Source organism: Halictus rubicundus, chromosome 3 (genome assembly GCF_050948215.1).
Source record: "Halictus rubicundus isolate RS-2024b chromosome 3, iyHalRubi1_principal, whole genome shotgun sequence".
In the NCBI taxonomy this organism is placed as follows: Eukaryota; Metazoa; Arthropoda; class Insecta; order Hymenoptera; family Halictidae; genus Halictus; species Halictus rubicundus.
In genome coordinates this window covers 479145-494854 of record NC_135151.1, presented here as the reverse complement: position 1 = coordinate 494854, position 15710 = coordinate 479145, and the positions used below count along the sequence as shown (strand labels likewise).

General features: G+C 39.9%; 1 protein-coding gene across 1 annotated transcript in view; it reads left to right on the top strand.

Moving 5' to 3' along the window:
• Sap47 (Synapse-associated protein 47kD) overlaps positions 1 to 15710 on the top strand; it is a 39069-nt gene that overhangs the window by 10680 nt on the left and 12679 nt on the right. The window lies entirely within an intron of this gene.

Genomic DNA, 15710 nt, shown 5'->3' with positions numbered 1-15710 from the left:
GGCCCATAAAATACAAAGAGATGAAAGTTCAATATTTTAAAGTTCAACATTTCAGCAAACACAGAAATTAGATAAATTCAAAGTAAACGTCGAATAAATCTGTTAAAATCTTGCCCGAAAATTTGAATATATCTGAAATCGATAAATATGATAATATGTTACTGCATAACATATAATTGAACATATAAGTGTATCTTTGAGTTTTTGTAGAACTTTTGCACTCTGTCGAGTTTTAAAATTCTCACAATCAGAAATGTGCTTTGCATTGATATGGAGAATTATTTGAATATAATACATATGACAGTATGTCCCTGTATGAAATGTAAGTGATATGCTCTTTGAATTTACATATATAGAACATTTGCACTTTGTCAAATGAAATATTGACAAATATTTTTATTGTTGTTGGTAATGAGTTATTATTTGTATCTTTCTATGCATGCAACAATCACCAGTCTGTATTATGCAGGATGTCACAAGAAAATTTGGAAAAATCTTTACGTAACGAAAATCGATTCGTGAACATTTGATTGACAATCAACGTTATGCAGTGATCGCCGGAGACAATCAGCGTAAAAATCATCAATGGATGGCTTAACGGATTTAGGTATACGTTACATACCGGTATTCTAGCCTGCCCGTTCAAAATCTCTAAAAAGTTGTGCGATGGCTGTGCGAATCTTTCTTGACCCCTTTTATTCTTCGAGACATTCCATGCGTCACTAAACAAATTATCTATTAAAGAAAAAGAAAGGTGTAATTACTAGGCTGCGGATATTTATGCAAAATCTTGTACATCGATTGCAACAGATTGAACAGGAGTTAAATGAAAATTAATTTCGTCTCGTAATCAGATTAATAAACTGACAGTATTATTATTCTCAAATTCTTCTGTTTTCACTGTTTCATGTTGTTTTAATTTTTGTTTCCAGAAATTCCTGGAACAGGAGGTAGAATTCTGCTCCAATACGTTCACTTAAACTCAATTAATGCAGTTTCAAAATCCCGCGAATGTTAAAGATTTATTGAAAAACATCGAAACGCACCAGAGCATATATTATAGTTCGCAAGCGATTCGTAAACTTTTTACGATCTTCGTTCAAACGTAGCTATACATTACGCGGATAGTTTGACGGGAGAAGACGATTTCCAGGAAATTAAATTTATACAAATCTGAGTCGATCTAGCCACGGCTGCCGAAAAAACAGCCTTGCAAGGGTTAACAAAATTCGTTTTATTGTTGGTCGTAGTCGCTGGCAGAACTGGTGGCTGTCTCGCAAAGAATTTTTGCTGGGCACAGCGTTTGCATCGATCGAAAACTTTTATATCGTTCCTTAACGTATCCACGCGCAATCCTGCACTTCTATTTCCCACTGAGCATACGAAACACACTTTGAGCGTCGTCCTTCGCCCGAGCGTATCGTTTACTCCTCTTTCAGCGGAGCTTCGATAAAATTCGAGCCCGTTGCGAGAAACGTTATTATTCGAGCCGGTGCTGAGACAAAAGCAGACTTTTTTCATCGAAGCAGGTGTTGTTTTCAAGAGTTTATCGGCTCGCGAACCCAGGCCAGCTTTGTCCACAAGATAGTCGGCGGGTTATGCCTCTTTCATCAGTGTGCGACGTGTTTTAATATTGTCTCCGTTGCTTTGATAATCTAGAGCGATTCGCAAAACGTAGACGATGCTTTATCAATCCAGGACCTTAACTCGGATCAAACTTGGCATTTGACCCGGCCCGTATAACCCTGGTCTAGTTACAATGCCTACATGATCAGTGATTGAAGCTGGTATGAGTACTATGTATGCATTCACTGGATTCCCCGGAATGTTGTTCATTTGTCAGTGGTTGTCCAATAAACAGGTATACCTAAAAAAAAAAAAACACGTGCGAAACGACCGGTCCAAAACAAGCCAATTAGAGTACTATATCCAACTGCGTGTTCCCTGTGGTTCGCTTTCGAACGTGAAAACCGCGTTGCTAGAAACTGTCTGTACCCTGTAGCTTCGAAACTCCCCGCGAACTAGATAAAGGCTAAGTGGGACGACATTTTCGCTGAAACGAAACACACTGTTCTGCGTACGACATTCACGTTAAAGGTTTTGGCCATTACGTTCTGGGGCACATACTTAATCCCTCAGGATGAAAGTAGCACGTTCAAGTATAGGATACATTCGATAGAATTATTCTGAATTCTTCTACTGAAGGCCACTCTCGTTTAACCGTTAGGTGCACACGTGGAATTTAATCCTGAAATGCGCTCGCAGTAGAACGGGACAACTTTTAAGGAGACTTTCCACAATTAGGTTTTATTCTACTGTGAACGTGTTTCCGGTTTAAATTGAACATGTGTGCAGTGGGCGGACAAGATTTGTTTATTTATTAATGAATGCGCAAGGAAAATGACTGTTTGTTATACAAATAAAACGAGATAAGCAACGATTACTTCAAACTACTATGTGGGTTAACGTTTTGACGTACGATTTTATTCGGAGCTACAATAATTAGGACCTTTTTGGTTTTAATCATCTCGCCGAAGGAAATTTTTATTTATTTTATATATCTACCTTATTGCTTAAATATTGATTACAAACGAACAGAATTTTGTTTCGACCTAGAAACTAGATAGTTTTCTTGGTCACGATGCATTTTCCAAAGTAACTTAAGCGTTCAAAAATTGCTGCAAGTGAGACTTAACGATCCTGATACTTGATTCCGTTTTGCACTGTCAAAAACAGGTCTTTCAAGTGAAATTAATGGAGATTTCATTTAAATTCAGGAACGTTTTCTTGATTACAGGGCCGTTTTCCCAGCCAGTAATACTAGCTTTTCGAGGATGCAAAAATTGCTACAGAGAGATCTAACGAACCCAACGCAAAGCTCCAGTTTCGCACTTGAAAAAGCGAAATTAGTAGAAATTTAACTCCTTGTATTATAACATTGAGTCAGACTCGCGACAAAGATTGCAAATAGTGTCTTCTAAATATGAATGTGATTAATTCACTTTAAGTAGGTATTCCGGTTTTCGAAGCCATCTTCCCACGAATATTTAAGAATTCTTTTCAGGAGAACTATTTGACCTTTCGCAGTGGGATTTTGCACACTCATTTACTGGTAATTGAAGTATAACGTGTGATTTTTTAAATGTAAAAATAATCGAAATTACACATCCTGATATCCTTTTAAGTCGAAATAAAATTCTATTTTGTTATTGTCATTGTACAGCCATTAGAAGATGCAAAGGCATACAATAAATAATCTTCCTTGTTCGTCTACGAAATTCTAAACGACAAACAAACTCGAATCATTTTAATCGTGAAATAGGAGGGTGGTCTGAAAAGTTTCCGACCTCAACATGAAGATGGCAGTATTCGTCGACAAAAGTACTGGAGCGTGTTTGTGCATGCTTTGACAGGTACTCACTAAAATTTCAGCCATTTCAGTAAGTTACTGTGAGTGTTTTTGTGAAAATAGAAAAACTCGAGTACCGAGCTGTGATTAAATATTTATTTTTGAAAGGCAATACGCCTACGCAAATCAAAGAAGAGTTAGACGCTGTATACGGGAACTCTGCACCATCGTTTACCACCGTGAAATTTTGGGCAGCTGAATTTAAACGTGGCCGTACCAGCTTGGGTGACGATGAACGTTCGGGACGCCCAAAAACTGCAACCAGTGACGATAACATCGCTAAAATTCACCAAATGGTGCTAGACAATCGTCGAATTAAAGTTAGAGAGATAGAAGAGGCCATGAATATATCCAAAGAACGTGTTTGTCACATATTGAATGAAGATTTAGGCATGAGGAAGCTGTCTGCGCGTTGAGTGCCGCGTTTGCTCAGGTTGGATCAGAAACGTGTTCGAATGAACATTTCGATCGCTCTTTTGGCGCAATTTAGGCGCAATAAATCAGAGTTTTGGCGCCGGCTAATTACTGTTGATGAAACTTGGATACACCATTACACTCCCGAATCAAAAATGCAGTCAAAACAGTGGACTGCTTATGAAGAATCGGCGCCAAAAAAGGCAAAGGCTGTTCCTTCGGCTGGGAAAGTGATGGCGACTGTTTTCTGGGACAGTCGTGGAGTTATCTTTATTGATTATCTTCAAAAAGGGAAAACCATTACAGGAGCATACTACGCATCATTACTTGACAGGCTGAAGCCAGAAATTGTGGAAAAACGGCCACATTTGCAGAAAAAAAATCTTGTTCCACCAAGACAATGCGCCGTCTCGCACCTCAACGATTGCCATGGCAAAAATCCACGAATTACGGTTTGAACTGCTTGATCACCCACCTTACTCACCAGATCTAGTTCCAAACGACTTCTTTTTGTTCCCCAAGTTAAAAGTTGCACTCGGAGGACAGAGATTTTCATCAAATGAGGAAGCCATCATCTTTGTAAATAGCTATTTTGCAGAGAAAGACGGCAAGTACTATTTGGGCGGGCTGGAGAGATGGGAGCATCGCTGGGAGAAGTGTATAGACTCACAAGGAGACTATGTAGAGAAATAAAAATAATTTTGAGGAAAAAATGCCTTATATCTTCGTTAGGTCGGAAACTTTTCAGACCACCCTCGTAAATCGTAGTGCGAGTAGTCAATTTCAATTCAGAGGCCAGACGTTTCCCTGAGCCTGCTTCTCCAAATTTCGGTTGAAGCAGTGGGTTTCAGGGTAGGAGAAAGGTTTTACATTGTTCGGTCCCTCAACCAGTATACAATCCAGCTGTCGGCGAGGGCCGGTCTTCCCTCGTAGTGGAAGCAGCCGGCCTTCTTAACGCCATTAGCCTTAAAAGGAAACTTGGTCGCGAAACAACCGTTGTATAATGCCGCCCCTCGCGATTCGTCGTAGAACGGAGCTCCGGAATTGAAGTTCCGAGGGGATCTGGCCGGAAAGAAAGTAAAGCACGCCTTCGGATACAATTGCGAAGTTAGCGGCAGCCACGGAGCGAGAAGTTTAGCGCGGCATAAAAGAAACTTGCCGGCGATGGTGTTGCATGGCCGATAACGCGGTCATATTCGATTTCTCCCGGCCGACATTTTTCGGTCCGTCGTTTTACCTTGGATCCGGTGTGTTAATCCGGAAGGGGGGGGGGGGGCACGCGATTGCCAATTTCTTTCTGTGCAACCAATATTGTTCGATCTTAAGCAGGCCGAACGCGAAAATTAGGCACGGTCGGCTGCAACAGCTTGGGATACTCGATGTTCTCGGAATCCATTTGTCCATTTGGCAGTGTCCTTCACAAGGTGAGGACTCCGGCTTTTCGGATACCCCACCGTACAGTGGTCAGGAAGTACCATTAGCCCAGTACGGAAGACCCCAAGTGTCCTTAAGCACCCGACAATTGTTTCTGGAAGTAGTCTTCGGTAAAGTGCTATAAAATTCGGGGTCCGGTGTCTTGCTGACTCGAACACGGTGGATTATGTGTTCCCCGGCGATATTCAGGGTCGCTTGGTGTGTTTGTGCTCGAATCGAGCGGGGATTAACGAGCTGTAGAGTAAGCCCCTAAAAAAGAGGGCGACCAGGGAAAGGGGTGGTCGATCGAGACGGAGAAAGGGAGAAGGGAGAAGGTAGAGGAAGCGGTTAACAGATTTGTCCTTGGCCCGGGGCCGCGGAGCACCCCAGATACCGGGCCGGTCATCGTCGATCCCTGATAAAACGGAGAAGAACGAGCTTTTCCTCGTCCCGTGCCAACCGTGGCCGGGGCGAAATGTCCTGTGCGTTTCAGCATTCCTTATCCTCGATGGCCGCATACACACGTAGAAATCGCCTATACCTGTCGTCTCTAACCGCGTGGGCGACAGATAGGTGGGTGGGTTCGCAACCGACGCTTACCCGAAACGTTCGCTACAATTTCCCTGAGCATAACCGGATCCAGTCAGCAAGTAGCTGTCCTTCGCGTCGAGGGGTTGGACCCCCATCTTTGTCGATCAATACGACCAACCAAGCGACTCTTCTCTCACCGAAATCAGCCAGCGCCGCGTGTTCTTCGAGAACCCTCTGCTGTTCATTCAGAACTCAACGTTCATTTTCTTATTTAACCCCACCCCCCCTCCCCCATCCGTTCTCTTCTTATTTGCCCACATGTTTCACTAATTTCAATTAATGCTGAAATCACTGAGCAATTTCAGTGACTTGCTTGAGAAATGCGAGAACACGTATCTCTGGTAATAATTGTTTTTGCATTTTTGTTGAGTTGAGAGCCATTTTTGGAATTACGAGAACACGACTAGATAACAAAATACTAGGTAAATATTAGACTACGAGTTTTCTGCACTCACGACACAAATAGATGGAAGTGATTTGAAACAGCAGGAAGGTTAAAAGAATTTAAGAATATTAACGTGTTGTCTGTGATTTAATAAAACCACGAAAGAGTAATCCAGACAATTTTTATAAAATTTGGTGATTTAATCTTTCATTGTTTAACCCCTTGCCATACTTTGACGAGTCTGGCTCGTCATGAGAATTTCGGACCAAACGTAAACATTAACGAGTCTGACTCGTATTCAAAAGTTCGAACCAAACGTGAATTGGCGCTTGGGCCCGAATTCTTCCGAGCTAAAAGGTACGGCAAGGGGTTAAAGCAATTTTTACATTATAGATATAACAAGCTTCTTTTTGTTCGTGAAACGTTACCGAACATCGTGTGATAAACGTATTCAAATATTGTACAAGTACCGCGTATATTAGTTTTTATGACCCAGTAACGACAAACTGGGCCACGAAGCAGACACTTAAATGTGCGCTAATGATTGTGCATTTCCATATAAATGATACTCTTGATGGGGTGGTACATTTTCGGCATATTTATCGGTCACGTTGCTTGACAAGTAATTATAGAAATTTAAAAAATTTAACTTTTCATTTTTTAAAAACTATTCGAGTCCTACTATGAAATTAACATTGATATTGTACAAACGTGGACACAGATTGCAGTACAAGGGAACGCATTGGAATGACACAATTAATGGAAGTTTGAGAAGGAATTAAAAAAGGGTTTTAAAAAAATATTCGACACATTTCTTTTCGTAGGTCATCGTTCATATTAAAAGGGTGAAAATAGCCTCCGAAGTTTAGGGTGAGAACCGTATCTTGGGTAGTATTGAAGGTAAAGGGATGGTCCCTACTTCTTACGTAGCCTGTAGATCATATTATGGGTTCCCTTGTCCCCTGGAGTGGAGCTGGCCCCTTACGTTGATAATTTTTTTTTAATGTAGGCAATAAATTATTTGATTTTCTACCTCCTGTATGAAGATCGTTTTAATAAATCGTATTTCTCTACTTTATGTTCAATTTTTATTTGAATTTTGACGAAGCCACGTCTTTTATACAAATCGTATGAGCACGCTAATGGAGTAACAAACAGCTTATCTGTTCTCCATAGTTTATACTTGATTCTACATATACATCTCGCACACAAATATTCATGAATATCGATTAAAATTTAACCGGTCAGTGAACACAAAACTGCTGTCTTTAAATGTATTTTTGATGCGAATATGGATATCTAAAATCGATTTACGCAGCTGGATTCTTGAATAAAACTACACGGCTTTTTCATGTAAATCATCCTTCCAGCTTTCATAGTTACAAAAATATTCGGCCAAATATCGTTCTCACTCAAATCGGAAGAAACTGTTGTGCCGAATATTTTTGCTAGTACATAATCGGCTATAGCCGATACTGAGAATAAAGATACAGATTAAATATCTGTATAATGCACAACTTAGTCATAAATTTGTTGAAAGTGTTTTTCAGTCATTGTGACTTTTTATTTACTAAAGAATTCGCACTCCCAAGTGTCTGACTCTGGCGGCAAGTAGTAACACTCGACGCTGGTCAGACAATGCCGAAACAGGAACTCTCAATTCATGCTTATATCGAGTATCACACGTTTTCCACGATAGCGTTATTATATCATAGAAATCGCGACAACTGTTCGGTTAACGTTCCTTCGAAAACGATTAAAAAACTATTTTCAGCTTCGAGTTTCATCGTCGGACAAGTATCTGTCCGTTCCTAATCGAATACCCCCGAAGCGCTATTTCATTGGGCATTAAGGGGGCGAAACTCTATTTTCCGATAACGTCAGAGTAATTTGCGATGATCCAGAGTTCCGGCTGCCCGCGCGTCTGTTTGATATTCATTTATTCACGCAGCGAGCGCGTGGCGTTTCTTCTAATTCGCAGATTTCCGACGCTCTATCGGCGCGGCGGCCGGGTTTGTGAAAACTCACAAACGGTCAAGGCTACTGTTCTTTTTTTTTGCGTGTATCGCGGTCGCAGAGATGGGTAGATATTCACGGATTTGAAATCAGAGAAATTTTACCGATGAAATTCAAATCCCGCACGTCACTCAGATGCCAGGATGGCTAGAGGCATTCCGTTTCCAAAGCGCCACGCACCTGCCGCACGGAATTATTCCCCGAGACCGGTGCCCGTTTCGCGGTCTCTCGCTTGTTGTCAGAAAGGCGAACGAGAGATGGAAGGAGAGTGTGTGTGTGTGAGAGAGAGAGAGAGAGAGAGAGAGAGAGAGAGAGAGAGAGAGAGAGAGAGAGAGAGAGAGAGAGAGACAGAGAGGCATCCACAAGCGATGCTTCCACAAAATTTTTCTACGCTGCATCCCGCGTGGCTGGGTCAAGGTTGCCCGCCTAGTGCATTTTAACGGGAATCTAGGTTGTCCGATGCCATTGAAATATAACGATCGCCATCGCACGCGTCGTGGCGAACTTTTTTTTCCAGTCGAGTTTCGTCCCTGTGACGGCCAGGCGAGACCGTAACCAGATTACTCATCGTTCCTCCTTTCTCGTTAGCGTGGAAAGCGGTCCGCGTGATTATTCCTTTAATCCCCCGAGCGGTTCGCCTGCGGACTTAGAAACATGATGACGCTTAAACAGACACGCGTTCGCTCTGATGTTCCTTTATGGTTGAACAGACTGGATACCTGATTTCATCGTTGTTTATTTAGATTTATTTTACCGTCGCTTCGTTTACGTTCATAGTCTTCGCGTGGAGCCATATTGGATGCTTTTAGCGACGTTCGTTTGACATGCAAATCAAAATGTTTCGTTTTATTCGAACCCTTTGGGGACGACCACAGTAGAACGAGTCCGAAAAATGACCGGACGTGTCAATTGTCACCGTTGTTTTCGATTTTGTGGGAAAATTGTTTCGGACAAAGTAACATTTTTTTTAGAGCATGCATCCGACGGTACTGACGAATTTTTGCTCAATATTTATTTTTTTCTTTTACAGTATTGCATCGTCCGTATCTTTTTTTTAAATGAAATGTATTTTTATCGTCCAAGAAAACAGCGACGCTCGATCGTCGGTTGTACCATGTTAAATAATCTATTCTCTCGCTCCATTTGTTCTAGTTATAAATTTAAACGTATCAAATATTTAAAAGAAAACCAATTTAAGATGAAATGTAATTCCAAATTAAACAAAGTTATGACATTTAGATCAATCGAGAAGCGAACCTTCGAGAATGTAGTTTACAAATTATTTCGATAATATAGTACAAAGACAGCACCATTGTATTAAAATATTTTTGGAACCCCAGTTTTGTACTTCTAACTTAAATGTTCCCTCAAAACCATCTTTCATTAAAAGCTGCTGCGGATTATATTTGCAAACACTTTCTAAAAGACTGAATTGAAAATGGAAGAAGTATTATCATATACATTTGCATCGAAATACTGGGCTATAGCAGTAAACATGAAAATGATAATTCAAGTCGTAGAAGGTTAAGTGGAAAAGACTGAAATATAGCTGGCTCATTGATAGAGCGCAAATTATTATGCAGAGGCACATCTCGGCGGAGTAATTTGTTATGCAGGAGTTAACTGGAATTATACTTTTTCCTTGGAATCATTTATAGGGATCAAGTATTGAAACATTATTATTCCTTAAAAGGGAAGCTATTATAATTTCGACATTGACACGATTATTAACTGATAAACGAAGAGTATATTTGAATTTTTTGAAGCAATAATAATAATAATTTTCTTCGGAGCTACAATGATAATGGTGGCAGTGTTTAAAAAAATGCAATTTTGACAACCTGTAAAATTAGGCATCCCTTAACAATATGGACAGGTCTTTGCCGAGTTTGTCGATCTCTAGATAAAAACCCATTGTTCCCAAGTATTTTGCTTTTAGGTGTACAGGAAGCGAGAGTAAACTAAGTAGGGGGACGAATTCTGTTAGAAAATTTCGAGTTGCGTCATTTTATCGACGCCTAGTGTTCCTTAAAAGGTTCCATTCGGCCCCCGGAGAATCTCATGAGTTTTTAACCAGGCCACGCTCTACTAGGACTCCCCCACATCGATCTTTTTCCATAACAGGGCTTGACTAGCACTCCTTCAGAGATCTAATCCCAACCGGAGAAAATTCTGTTGGCATGCTCCAAACTATCGTGAAATGCTGTTTAATGGACCCCGCACCGGTTAATTGCACGCGCTAATTGTTCCTCTGGGCACGCTTAGTCAAGTCATCCTCCTAATCAAATTACCCCTCCAGTTATAGTCCTTGATCTTACGCTGGCCTACTACATTTCCTGGAAGACAATTTTTATTCCTGGTTGGATTATTTTCTTCATACACATTACCTTTACTCTGTCAGTTCGGACACAATTCATCTCGGTAAATTTAATCGCGGTCTCATTATGTTTGGACTGATGAGATGTTCGAGGAACACGAACGAAGATGAATTCTGAGAAGCGCGCAATTGTTTTATGAGAAATTTTCGCCTCGAAGCGCTATGTATAAAATAATTAGCGAAATTAACGGAACCATAGCGGCGCAAAAGTTTCTGGGCTGGTTTGCAGGTTGTATGGGCGCACGAGCGTGCGCGGATGAATCGACAAGTGCTCGTTGGTATAACATTATAGCAACTATGTAGTCTCTACTATTAAATTAGCCCGTAAAACTGGTGTATGAGCACATAGGTATAAAATATCGATTCTTTGTTAGCAAGTAGTAGACCGTGAATCTTTACACCGCCGTCCATAAGTTACATTGATTGCAACGTAAAATGGAGCAGAATCGATCTTCTGAAATTTCATAAATTGTACTGTAAACTTTATGTTACGTTGCAGACGATCTTAAATATTATTTCATTAATATTTTCGTTGTTGCAACGTGATCAACATATTCCGACATAATTTTCTTTAGACTAGAAGCTAGTGATTTCTGACTTATGAACGGGAGTGAAAAACTATAATCGTCGCTAAAATGCAATAGGATTTTAGGTCACTTTCAATATCATCACTGTACCTAGAATTTCCTTTGATATTATTATACTGTAAAACTTGGATTTTCAGACTCGTTGTCATATTTATAAACGAGACATGGCGAGAGTGAATCGATGAAATCCTTTCGCCAAGCAACTTAGTTGTTCAGCTTCGATCCTTCTTAGAAATTTCTATTCAATGAACGTTATGCAATATTAAAGTCTGCCTCCGTTTGCAAGACACGTAACAAACATTTACACGTACTCGGCGATCTAGCAGCCATGCTTTCTTCCCTGACGAAATCACTTTGACGGTGAAGGGACTTAACGAGGGGAACAAACGAAACGCAGTGATTCAATTTGCAACGTAATATCCAGATCCTCTTTGCATACTGTCTTAAGAGATTACGGCAAGTTTAGTGGCCAGATCGATGATGCTAACGAGCTACTCGACGTCCATGAACGAGGGCCATGCTTGGCGCTGGAATTAATTACGCGAACTTAAAGCCAGGCCACTCTTATTCCACACTTTTCCGCCGTTCGAACGTTCGCGGGCATCTTCGACAGAGCTTAAAGCCTCTCTGCCATACGTACGAAATATCTGGGAAATGGTACCTAACCGAGGCTGCGATCATAAAGGGAGCCAGTCGAAATTCCACGGGCGGCACATTGTGGGGCGTTCGACCCTAAAAAGCGGTAAAAACTATTCTAGCGTTATTTATAGGTTCAAGGTAAATAATAATCTTAGTTTTCAGTCTTTTTAAGATTGACTTGTTTACAGCCGCGCAGGCGAGTTAATAATTAATAAATGTGAGAAAAAGAATGATAGCAAAAATTCAAATAACTGCATAATATTTTTTTGATTTCGAGAATGTCTTTGAAACGGACCTTTTACCGCAATTTTGGGATCAAATACACCATAGTGCGGCGTAGGTGGAGCGTGTCCCGAGCTCCGTCGAGTTTCCCCGGACGACGAAACGAAAGAACAGAATTCGGTTCTTGTTATCCGGCTCTTTGGGGATCCACCTTTACTTCTCCCATTGCTCCATCTTTCCGCACAGGATCGCGTTCTTTGATCGGCGTCCTGGAAGACGGGAGTTCGACGACACCGAGTTGTACGCGCCCGAGGCTCTTTTTACCGGATTTGAAAAAAATTAGAAATTTCGGAGAGCCGACGGACGGAGCTCCCGTGCGGGTAACTTTGTTTGGGGACCATGGGAGACAGGTGCAAACCGGTAATACTTTGATGGGGGATTAGCTAAATAATTGGATTGCAGTCTTGTCGACAAAAGTTAACTCACCTTCGGCTGCCGCGTCTGTTGATCCAGCAGCCCAATGGTACTTCGAACATCATTATGATTCTCTGGTTGGCTCTAGTTTACGTGGAATCCTGTTCTTGTCCATCTAGACTTTAGGTCATTCTCACGTTTCGGGAGGTCGATCACCTGCTAGTAATGTGGTCCATGTTCCGCAGCAATATCTTGCGCTGTAGTTTGAAAGCATATACCTTGTTCTCTTGCGAGTTCTCTTTTGAAGTTTGGGAGATACTGCGAATAATAGGGATGAATTATTACTGTTATTACTCAGTGAAATGGTTGAGAAAATCATGCTTAACTGCGATCCTCGATTAAACTATACATTTAAAAGTATGCGAAGATAAGGAAAACATGTAAGTAAGCAACAATTTTTCGAAAACGTTTTTTAGAAAGGAAGAATACGACTAGGTAAACAAATATTATCATTGGTGAAGTGCTCTATATGAGAAATTCCGATTAACTGCTCTATTATAATATCAAAACAGTCTAGGACCAGCCGAACCTCAATAAATGTCAGTTTACGGATATTCAAAATGAAAATTTAAACAAATTAGTAACAACGCATGACGCATATTAATTGAAGTCGTAATATAAAATTGAAATATTGACACGTTGAAAAAGTTCCTTGTGACCGGTGGTTTTAAATCCCTTAGAAGTGATTGTGATAATAAATGACGGCCATTCAGTTTATCAATACTGAAATTAACTAGATTATAGTATCAAGTGATTATCAAATCATTGATAACAGTGAGTACTAACGGTAATCGCTTCTATGGGTGAAATAGGTGAAACTTGAGCGAAACACGCATAGTTCGCCTGGCATTCAACATGTTAATGGTAATTTGTTTGCTTGATAATTACGCAGAGGCATAACCAATTTTATTACTAACCTGCAAATATTCCCGTAATGCTGCGTCTAGACCAAACGAACTCGTTCGACCCCCACTTCAATAAAGTTGAAATTCAAACGAGTATTCGTCTATGCTCGTCACAGTGTTTGCTGAACGTTCAGAAAACTCGAAGAATGCTTTCTCGATTTTATTAATATAAACTGTAACTTGTGTTCGACGAGAGATAGGTGGAATTCAAATACACACTTACAGTGAGTGTAAAAAGTATTCGTACACCTCTTATAGATTTAGAAAACCATATATTTCTTTATGTAATTGTACATTCTTTTATAAAACAAAAACACAATTACGATTATTATATGTTTCCACTACAAAATGTGACATAAATAAATTAACGAAAAGTTAACGTTAATGAGATATATTAAAAACAGTCTGAAGTCTCTAAAAATTAGCATGCAAAAAGTATTCGTACACGTAACAAATTTAGCAATAAACGTGTTATAATTTGCGAAAATAAATTAAATTAATATTTCGTTGGATAGCGATTTCGTCTGTAATAATGCACCATTCCTCTTGAACAGAAAGTTTTAATTGTTCTTTACTTGAAATATGCGGGGTTCGGATTTTTTTATCACGCAGATCCCATAAATTTTCGATCGGATTAATATCCGGTGGTTGTGGAGGTGTTTTCAAATATTGCGGTGTGTTATAAAGCAACCACTTTCTTGTGTTGCGTGCTGTATGTTTGAGGTCATTGCCTTGAGTGAAGATAAAGTTGTCTTTTATACCCATTTTTTCTGCACTACTTACAATATGGGTTTTTAGTATGTTTAGGTATATTTTGTGGTCCATGATTCCCTCGATGAAGTGTAATGACCCCACTCCAGCAGCACTCATACAATCCCAAACCATAAACCGAACCTCCGCCGTGGTTTACTGTGGGACGTAGATTTTCTTTTTGTAGCTCTGTATTTTTCTTCCTCCAGACCGTACACTTGCCATCAGAGCCAAAAACATTACATTTACTTTCATCGGTAAATATGACTCTTCGCCAAAACTCGATAGGCTTATTAATATTATCTTTCGTGAAATCAAATTTCTTCTTTCTATTTGCGGCATTTACGAAATACTTCTCGCGAGCAATTCGGCCGTGGTATTCATTATTTCGTAAACAATTACGAATAGTGCTGGCACATACACTTACTCCAGCGTTGTTTGCAAGCTCAGCAGCGATCTTAGGGGCACTAATTTTAGGATTTGTTTTTATTTCACGCACTATAAAACGTTCATCGCGTAAACTAAGTTTTCGAGGGCGACCAGATTTCGCTTTATTTTTATTGGTTTTTCGTTCACCATATCGATCTATAATTCCTTGTATAGTGCTGTGTGGCCTATTAATTGTTTTTGCTATTTCTTGCAATGATTTGCACTGATTATGCAGTTGTATAATAATTTTTCTTTCAGTCTCACTTGTTTCCTTACCTTTATGACCCATTTTACCGAATGTTATAAAAATTGACTGGTTTTGCAGAAGGTTGCCACTAGACTGTGCATCAAAGACCCTGTCTGATTATTTGTCGGGTCCCGCTAAACCATAATATAAACAATCGGACGCCTTTCAAGTACATTCTAGTACCTGTACGAATACTTTTTGCGCGCCAATTTAGAGACACGTCTCATAGTTTCTAATTTTTCTCGTTAACGTTAAACTTTTTCAAGTATATTTATGTGACAGTATGTAAGGTAAAGGTATCAGTAGTTGGCCAGTTAAGAGAAGTTTTTCACGCGAACAACAGTAACCGCTTGCTCTGTCATCAAATAGCGACAGTCGATGCCTGAAGACACTCTTTAAGTCTTCTAGATTATGTAACAATGCCACTTTTTAAAAAAAGTTTACTTATACAAATTTAAGGAACATATTTAAAAATTCTGTAATTGCTTCAGAAGTTGACCACTCTTAAACATGAAAAATCTAGTAATTGACCTTCTCTTCGTTAGTAGTTGACCACTTATACTAGAAAGAGGGTTAAAGCAATAATGTTGGGAATCATTTTAGTATCATTTAGTTTCAACAATTACTAGCACAATTTACAATTAAAGAATACAATAAGAAATAAAATAAATCAATTCCATAAAAAGTTCAATTCAGGAACAGAGTAGACGTTGCGAGTTCTGCTCGATTTCGTGGGCTCATTGATATGAGAAAGTACAGCCTTCCACTCGTAGTCCAGCACATCAGGCTTGTCTGGCCACTTCCATAATCGCCCGTACATTTCCATGGATGAAATAGTCGCTTTTGTTTTAG